Here is a 10671-nt window from a genome sequence, read left to right on the forward strand (position 1 = left end):
ATGAGCAGAGTTCTTGGTAACAATTACTGGTAATATCCATTTGTTGTGCTGGAATCGCCAAAGGACTTAGTAAGAGCATTGGAATGCTCAATACGACTCTATCTGCCAGCAGCACCTCGCTTGCTTTTGCAATGTAATAAGCTGTTGAGGTAGGTTCTTGGCGTGCCGCAGGCACAGTGCGGTGGCTTTGCTGCGCTGTGCTGCGTGGTGGCTGTGCTGCCGGACGAGGGTGCCCTCGCCTCGCCTTGCTCGGGGATTGACGGACGCCGTGCTCCTTGTCTTTCTGAAGTGGCATGCACGCGCAGTTTTGAGGTACTGCAATGATGAGATAAAGATATTACAGTGATGAGATAAGGTGAAAGGAAGCAACGTGCAAAAAAAAATCACTGCTCAGCCTCCTGCAGAACATGTAGAGAGAATGTATTGCACTTTGTGTGAAGGCAACTGCAAGCAAAGCATTGTCACAGCAGTCTGGCATAAAAAGCAGAGTGAGATGTTGAGGGTGCAGTCTCTGAAACGCAGCACATGCTGGGAACCACACTCGATGCAATTGTAAAACTGAACCACCATGACTGAGTTAATCTGCTTAACCTGATGAGAAGTCCATTGTGCCTTCTTCTAGGAGCTGCTACTTTAAGAAAGCGTCTGTACAAATTCATCCCTGGAGCAGACTGGTCAGAGCCATCCTGCTGTTCTGAGCTGGCCAACTGGCTCATGGTCCCAGCCTGCTCTGGGATGAAGTCTGAAAGACTCTGCTGGAGAGCCAGGCTCAGAGCTGTGTTTCAGAGAGCATTTGGTGCTATTCAAAGCCAAAGCCTTGCAAACCGAACCAATGCAGTGTCAGCCGTGCCTCTCACCTCAGCTGGCTGGGGAAACTGCTTCCTCTGCTTCCAGCTTTTCAGTCAGGTCCTCAGTAGCCCTAGGTAGCTCACACCTTTTCAGGGACAAAACACTAGGCAGGGAAGTGTACTGTCCTTTTGGGAGCCAGCAGCCTGGACAGAATTGACCACCAATGAGCACAAAATGCCAGAAGGCATTACAATAAATTAGCTGATCACCATCTTTTCTTTCTTTTTTACAGCACCTTATAAGTAGGCAGAAACTTACACAAGCAGTGTGGAAGTGTAGTAATCTGCCATAATGATCATATTACTTCTTAAAATATCTTGCTTTACACTGTCTTAAGTCGCAACTGTGTCACCTACACTGATTCATAGTTCCAAGCAGTATGTAGAGAGATTTGAGAGCTGTGGGTTTCTTGAATCTTTACATCTGCTAGACAGCTACTCCGCTGCAATGTCTGAAATAAACCCAGGTTTGTTATTTACTCAGGTGTCCAATTTGTGTAGCTATGGAAATCTAACTTCCTGTTTTGTGCATTACAATGGATATGTAGAATACCATTCTCCTCTCTCTCGAATCGCGCTTATTAAAATTAGTGGGAGAATCACAGTAAAGATCAACAATAATTATTTTACTCTTGTAATTGTCATGTTTGTCACTGCATGGATTGCTCACTGCAAAAGATGCAAAATCCCCTTTTTTGACTGACCTGCTAGTGAGGCTGACAGGAGATACAAGCTGCACCTTTCTCATCTGTTTTCACAGTCTACCTGAAGACTCAGGAACATGTGTTTCTAACCTTTGTTCACACTTGGAACACTTTGCAAAGTGCAGTGGCTGAAATTTGTTTCTGAAGGAGTGAGGAATGGGAAGCTGAAAATGGCTTTATTTCTTACAGCCCACGGGTATATCTTATTAATGATGTAGCCCAGACATTTGCTGTGGTGTTTCACTTACTTAAAGGTGTATCCAATCTGTAGCAAGGCCAGGGTCCTAAACCCTGTGTAAAATGAAAATAGGTAATTTATTAAGTAAACTAAATTGCTGAGGGAGGGGAGGATCTTCAGTGAATTGAAGGCTTGTTAAAGAAGACAAAGCAAGTATAGGGCTTAGAGTAATTATGTAGCTTTGAGTTAAAGACAGTGGAGTCAGCAGAACAACAGAACAACCATGTATTTGACCAGGTATGAAGGCAGCATATTTTATTCTTGGGCCACAAAGAGATCTGAAAAGTTGATCCATACAAATCTTTCAAAGCTATGAAATACTGGGTTTAAGTATTTGTCTTGCTAATCTCAAAGAAAAAAGATACTCCTTTTTATGATTCCAGTTTTTTGCGTGGTGCTTGCTGTTAGACTTTTTTTTTTTTGACTCATAAGTCTTATCACAGAACAGTGAAGTATGATTACAAAGCTGGCTTATCTGGTAAATTTTTCCTTGAGAATAGTGCGTATCCTGTTCATCCATTGAACTCTCCACCTGAAGGACATTCACATACAAAAGAGTGACAATGTCCCATAATTGCAATGTATCACACAAAGAAAGCATGTGATAAGGATTTACAAATGTGAGTTAAATAGCAAACTTCACTGGCCTGAGAATGATGTTAAGCATCGCAGGATATGTGAAGAGGTCTCAAATGAGAGTAAGAAATGTGAAGGCAGGAGCTGTGGGCTTAAAGGGTCAAGAAGGCTGTTGTATGAACAGAAAATAAACTAGTACCGTCTGAGGAAAAATGAAACATAATTTATGAAGCAGTGCAGAATGAGAACAATGAGTGTTTGGAAAAACAAATTGTTTCCATAAGCAGCTGGACATTTGCTGACCTGATGACCTGTAGTTTTCTACTTGGATTTGCTCATGTCTCAAACCACTTTTGACTCCTATCTCCAGCCTTCTAAGGTTATGAAATATTTCAGCAACTCATTCACAAGAAACATCCAGGTCCTCTGTGACAAAGAGAGACTAAGAGAACAGTGCTACAGTTCTACTTTGGTTAAGACTAATCTAAATAAACTGGGCCTTAGAATTAGAAAATGAAAGTGTTTCTCAGGTATTTTATCTGTTTCTGCACAGGCAAGAGGTTGGATGCTGCTTCGCATGCAGCGACCTAGAGATGTGGCTCAGGTCAATTGCTAAAGTGAAGAAAATACTAAGATTTCCCTCTAATGCTTTTTTCCCCCATCCCTGGCCATCACAGTAGGTGTTATTTTATATTACCATTTGTTAATATGTTCTCTTTGCACACAAAATACAAGCTGTTTCTACTGCATGCCACAGCCATACCCACACAGGGCACACTTCAAATCCAGCTTATAACCCTCATTATAACTCATTTGCAAAAATACACCGGAAATTCTGCTGAATATAAGTTTCATAGACCAGACTTGTTTGACTCAGATGAGATCTGCTTTGAGCTCTTCTGTCGGGTAATATTGGTTTCATTAATAATCACTGAGATTCCTCAGGGACATCAGAACCATTTATAATCAACCCTCATGCTAGTTGAGGGGTCTGAAGTATTACCTTTCACTGACATAGATGCATAACTGTTTGCATGTAGGGAACACTGTTATACATAGTGCTGCTAGTACTAAATATGTGAATTGCTGTTGATAAAATGGAGGACAAATGAACATATCTTGTAGCTGCAAAAGCTAATTACTTAAGTCAATACAGTGTATATTGTTTGGTTTTGAGAAATCATATGCAAGCATAATCACATCTAATTATAAAGTATTTTAGTGCTTGTAATAGAACTCATTAAAAATAAAGTTCGCTATTCTAGAATACAGTGCAGTAAGCTTGTCTTCTAACCATTAAGCTGCAACAGAGATTTATGTACTGTCCTTTACAGTTCTGCTAGAAGCGATAACATAGTAGAGTTTATTTACTTACAGAGGTAATTATTTTATTTTAAAATACAAGATAGGCTTTTAATGTTCTATAACACCTTCCTTAAAAAGGCCTAAATAGAACAAACAACATTATGGTTTGATAATTAAAGCTTACAAGAAGCTTTGTGTTTTCACAAAATCAAGGATTCTTACCTAACTCTTGCCCAGTCAGAACATCAATATAGGACAACTACTACAAGAGCAGCCAGGTCATATGTGTGGACTTTGGGTTCAGCAATTTACCATTGAGCATGAAATATTAGTATTTTTTTTATCAAATTGCAAAACCATTGTTTTTCCTATAGGAACTGTGTTTACATGACTATAGAATCCTTTTTGAAAGGAAATTTGTGCACTTTCTACATAAAGATCTTCTTCCTTAGCTCCTAGAGCTCACCTGTTTTAGTAATAAGTAGTAAATATCTAAAATTCAGATTGTACATTAAAGGGCCACCTCAAGGTTACCTAGCAGAGACAATTTGCTGTCTAAAGGATGAAGGGAAAATAACCACAAGTCATCTATTATTAAGTAAAGACAATTCACTAATAACATTCTTCTTTCCTGGTTAAAGAAAATGGTGTCTGAGAAAGTTGCTCTGGCAGCCTAATTAAACCAATACAGATTTTGTCAGCCTGCTTCAACCCACTTCCATAAAATCTGCTTACTGAATGGGTACTTTAGACTACTTTCTGATAACAAAGCTGTCTGAAGGCTGTAGCACAGGATAGATATGTGGAAAAAAGGCAGGCAATACTTCTTCCACTGCCACAACATACTGATATTTCCAGTTTTGTTTCAAAATACCTATGTGAATAAATGCTGTAAAAACTGGGGAGAATTCTGTGAAAGTGTCTCTAAATGTATATATTTTGAAATCACAAGGTCCCATACCAATCATCAAATGAGTTTCACTAAGCTAAAGCTTAAATATCCAGTGTCACCTGATGATCTGTAGGACAGAAAAGATTTTTCTTAATGGAACTAATTTTAAGGTTTGTTTGCGATGTTGTAATCTATTTTATCAATTCCTTTTGGTTTATTTTTAATTCCCGAATGTAAGGTTAATGGAATGTTTTCAGTATAATCTCAGAGGAAAACAGAGAGAGAATTCAGCAAGATAATTCTAGAAGAGAATTGTAGTAAGTCAGCATAGCATCCAGTATTTTCCCACTTAGGCTAGGATTGTTGCTGGAGCTAATGAGGCTTGAGAACAGTTAACTGTCAAATCACATTGTAGTCCTGGGTATTTCAGAAGGAGCTTTCTCCACAAAACTAAAAAAGCTGACGACTTGGCATATTGAGCAGAGCAATGATTCACTTTGCAGATCACACAACATATTGCTGAATACCCATATGCTTCAGAATTAGGGTGGTAATATTGTAGAATGGAGTATTTTGAACATCGCTTAGAAAGATGGAAATATCTTTTAATACAGAAAAATGTAATGCCTACAGAATAAACGATCTTCTATGACACAGTAACATGAAAAAAACCTTCCGATTAATTGTGTGCTTCCTCCAAGTAAAGCTGCAGTGATAACTAGAACATATTTTAGTAAAATAGTTCCATTATCCACCTGTCTTCTTTAGTGGATCGGAAAACTAGGATTTAAGGCACATTGGTTAGCATACTACTGTGCTGACCCTACCAAGTGATGATTCTATCTTGGACACATACCATGAGCTTTCTGCAGCAATGGAAAAAAGAAGTTTATGGGAGGATGATTTTCTCAGAATCAAGGTGATGATTTAGAAAACTACTGATGGTGTTAAATTCCATCTAGTTCTAGCTAAGTTCAGATGGAGTCAGTATGGGATTTAGCTGTGGAACTGGGAAAGTTTCACATGATGAATTGATGTTTGTGGAGCCACACAAAAGTTTTTGTCTTTTTATTGGCTTTTTGTCCTTAAGGCATGTCAGAAGAAAAAATCTGTGTGCAAGCAACTACCAGGACATCACTATATGATTGCTGTTTAAAACATGTGTTATGTTTTAGCATGGAATCATTAAACAAAACAATTTAGCTTGTGGCTCTTTCTACACAGATAGTATGCAGATAAGTCACAAATACCCGAGTATATGTGTAGTGCAAGGCTAAAAAAATAACAAGCAGGTCGAACCATTCATTTAGACTCCAGGCCAAAAGCTTAGCTTGAGATGATATCAGTGCAAGATTAAAAAAGGATAAACTAACAGGCTTAGCAGCCAGCTTGTTGGAGTCAGCATATAGTATCTATACGTCCATCAGGAGAGCAGATGGTCATATATTTAAGGAAGCTACAGCAGAGTTCCTGTGTCACCTTTTCTCTCTTTTTCTCTCCCTTTTCTTAATCTTTAAGTAGTGGAAATATTTACTTGTCTCACATGGCAGTTTAAAGACTAAACTGATGCTCTGAAGCTCTAAGAAGAATGTATGAGAGAACTGCAAAGTGAATTAGAAGAAAGGACATTACATGGTTTCATATGGCATGCTTGTGCGACATGTTTTTGACCTTTCCTCTCTGTAGAATGTCTCATATCTTTTTGCACACAGTTTTCAAGGAGGGAATAAAGAGATTAAGCTGCCTTCCATATTTGCTAGAAAGATAAGCAGCTGCCTGTAAGGACGAAAGAACAGACTTTATTACGGTGAGAGAGACATTATTGACGCCCAAGAAGGCAATAGGCTTGTTGAAGTTAACTGTTCATCCCAAGATACTTTTGCATTGATAGTGGAATAGTCTCAAATGGCATTAATTCTGAACTCAGTAGCGCTATTTTCAAGCTGAACATTAAGTAAATACTTAAGTGATGTTTTTTACAAATACATCTTCTGCTGAAGTGCCAAATCACGTCCATTTTTTAAATCAGTGAGAAATGTCCACAATTATTTACACAGGACTCTCATCTAAAGCCTATTAAAATCAACTAGACTTCAAAGAATTTGAATCAAAGACCTAGCAAGTAACTGTCATTTCTTCTGAATCCCGTGTTCATTAAGCAGAATGACCCTATGTATCTTCAAAACTGTCAGCATAACAGGAGTAATGTTTTTGCCACAAAATAGCTTCTGTTTTCAACATGGAGTTGAATTTTAGCGCATCTCATGATTTGCTCCATTTGTGCATATCTTTTTTTTTTGCAAGAGGAAACAATAAAGGTAAAGCCTTTCATATTTTTCTCTATGCTTCTATTTTTGCTGTTTCAAAATTCTGAGTTCTTCTCAAGGGACAGAACCCGAGTTCAAAGACATGTCTGGTATAAGGAGACAGACTACAGATAAGTTCAAAATATTGGACCACTTCATAGCAGTGGTGGAGACAAAGGAAACAAAAGTATAGGTTATGTGAGCAGATGACCTGAGTGTCAATAAGGAACATGGTCTTCGAACATGAGTTTGTTTTTTTGATTCCTCACAAATGGAGCTGCCTCTATACCTATAAATTAGAATTTCCTTCAACTCTTGTGTAAGTCACTGTGGGTTGGATATCTACAGGTAGGGAATTCACAGTTCAGGCTTTTGAGCAGGTTATGATGTGTGGCAATAAAATGGGAAGGTTCTAGTGAGATTTATGAAGAAGAATGTATTATTCTCTTACATGCAACCTGGTTTTGTGAGAAGACAGTTTTGAGTTAAGCTGTTTCCTCTTTTATACTGGGACAGTTCTGATGTCTGTTTCCTTGATGATAGCCTTGATATTAACGTAAGAGATCTTCGTACTTCACTGAAAAACACACAATAATTGTAGTTAATATCCATAACATGCGTACATAAACAGATAGACTAGACTTTCTTCATCCAAATTTCATGCAGATTTCTGGGGGAAATCTGGAGGTTATTACAAGAGAGAAACTCTATTACAAGAGAGAAGTTGAGAGAAAAAAATTCTTTCTGAAGAACTATATATCAATATGTCTATCTGTAATCTATTAAAAAGGGAATTCAACTGTTTCTTCTTGATATATAAATTAATCAAGAAATGAAAGATTTCAGATAGTAACAAGCCCTCTGTTCTGAGTGTATAACAAAAACACTTATAGTAGTGTACTATGTAGTAAATAGGCTTTGGCCAGAGACTGAGACGATCCAACTGAAAAGGATTTAGATGAGACTCTGACGTCTCCATCTGGACGTTCCCTTTTCCAAGAATGTTGGTTGTTTCTTTCATGTTCTCTTTTTGACTAAGCAGGTGACACAATTCCAGTGAAGAAGGCAATGAGTTCCAGAAAGATACTAACACAGGAAGGGAGCAAGGATGGAGTTTGTTTTACCACTGTTTTCTTCTTCCCATTCCTATGTGGTTTGGAGTCAACAGCTCAGATACTTCACCCCTGTTCTGCTGTAATAACAGCAATAGCAAAAAATGGAGCAGACCCAATCTTCACCCCAAGGTGTTCAGAGAAACAGACTATCACTTTTTTTTCTTAAATTATAGATTAATGTTGTTGAACACTGTGAAATGTCTAGTTTTGCTTTTTTCTCCATTCTCAGTTCTGCTTTGTAAGAAGATGAGTGATATAAAATTATGCTGTTTGCTTATCTATTTTGTTTTATTCACACTCAGTTTTACAAGGAGTGATAGATTCCTCTGTATTTACAGAGGCTGAGATTTGCAGGAGGGGCACAAATATAGTGTGAAGGCCAAGGTATTCATACAAATAACTTTATACATGGAATTTTCTAACGTAAAACAGGGAAAGCAGCACAATGATGGGTGCATCTAGGCTAACCATATCCCCAAAATAAATTTTTTAATACCTGTTTGACAATTCTGCTGGCACGGCAGACAGAATTATTCTCTGTTTAAAATATGTTATTTCTCTTAGATAATAGTTAGACTTTAGATGTGTGTCTGTGAGAGTAGCACAGTATTCTCAGTCAGAATTCATCGATTTTACTGAATAAAATTCAACAGGCCATTAGTACTGAAGTGTTAATTTTTGTTTCCAATTGCTATCTGGGACTGATTATGTTGCGTGTTTACATGGTACTTAAAAACAGCCTTAATTAAATGGCCAGTATGGCTTTAGTTGGGCAGCACTCATACTAAGACGGAACGAGTAGTAAAGCCAATTTTTACTGTCATTTGCTCTGTTTTACAACATATCTGAAATATGACTAATTCAGAGAACAATCCTTTAATTTGGTAAGAAAGCCTAAGTGTCACATCTTAAAAACTGTGGTCCCATGGTCACATGGGCTCACTTGGCACTTTTCCACTGAGAATCTTAGTCCATAATCATAAACAAACGTGTATTTCTAATCTCAATTTGCTATTAAAAAAGATTTGTCTCCATGCTGGCTATTGTTTATTAGTAAATAAGAGCTAGTCATCTGGTAGCAATCTGACTGTCTGGCATTTCTTTCATTTGGTGTATTTAAGACATAATGTCAATGACGACAGAAAGATATTACAAGATATTGTGTCTTGTCCTGATAAATAAAGCACGTCCAGGTGTTTAGATAGAATAAACTCTGACCTGCAGCTGAGATATTTATTCTCCTAGCAAAGATGTTTATCCCATATCTACAAGGTTTATTGCAAAGATATCATGCCTGTTATACCAAATTGTTAGCAGTGCAAATGTAATAATTTTGTCCTACAGATGGGGGCTCTACCAAGAGCATCTCTCAGTAGTAAACTGCCTAACTTAAATACCAGGTTGTATTTTTTCATGTCAGAGGTGATGCTTTGGAGATATAATAAATAAACCCCCAAATCCTCCTGTTTTTCAGTGAATGTGAATGAACAGTGAATTCTATTTGAATGTATATTAAGCTGATAGTTGTACATATGTGTGTGGAAACAGAAATGATAACAGTTGCAGTTCAGATGATGAGAGCATATTATAGGGATGACTGTAAAGACCATGGCTTTAACAATAAGCCATGAAAGACTTCTGTAACAGGAATTTCTGTTACAAAAGCTGTAAAATGTAAAATATTCTATTTTGTATTGTCCTGTAAGGACTCCAAGGCCCACTGAAGTCACTGGACACGGTGAAGCGTTAGTTACTTGTTACTAATGAACTCAAACATATCTCGATTCCGCATTCTATTACATCAGTAGTGAGTCACTGTTGTGAAAACCCGGTCCTCATTATGAAACATTTTCATTAAAGACATCACTCTTTCTGTCAGTCTTGGAAAGCTGATCTGAATAAAAAACTTAAAAAATATCTGAAAAATAATTACAAAGGATTTTTTTAATAGAATATAGAGATTTACCTTTTCTCCATTTTCAACCATTTTATTTGTCCATTGTAAATATTCATTATTTTTTTAACATTAAGCTTGCAGTAAATGGATGTTTTACAGGGACCCATGAAAATATACTTAGAAAATGGATCCATGTGTTTTCTCTAAAAGGTGAAATGATAGATGCTCTACCAGAAAAATTTGTTTCCTGTGAACTGAGTAAGAAGACACAACTCCGGAGACCACACTACTTATTATTTCTAGAGTAATTCTCATGTTGCCGTTCTTATGACAAATAGTTTGCGAAATCTCAGGCTGTTAGCATTACTCATTTAAGATATATATTTATCATAGCTATCTAATTTAGCTTTTGCATGCTGAAGCAGATCGCCAAAAAACCAAATAAATAAAAGATACATCTCATAAATGAAGTAATTTCTTATATATTACCAGTGATCTTGGTTTGGTCCTGGTCTTGCCAAGACAAAAACACACATCAAGGATCATGTATGTGGTTGGCTTCAGTGAAGCTGGTATATGAATAAAGAATTGTCAGAAAACTGACATCACTTAGTCCTATTTCTAGGTAAAACATTCCAGGAATTCATCACCTAGACATGCTTTTGTTGGAGCAACACTATGTTACATGCTTTGTCTTCCCTCTACATAACAAAATATCTGCTTTTGACTTATGAAATCAGAAATACTTCAACAGATATTAAAACTGATCTTGTTTCTCTGCTGAATTTCC

This window comes from Colius striatus, chromosome 11 (assembly GCF_028858725.1).
Source record: "Colius striatus isolate bColStr4 chromosome 11, bColStr4.1.hap1, whole genome shotgun sequence".
NCBI lineage: Eukaryota > Metazoa > Chordata > Aves > Coliiformes > Coliidae > Colius > Colius striatus.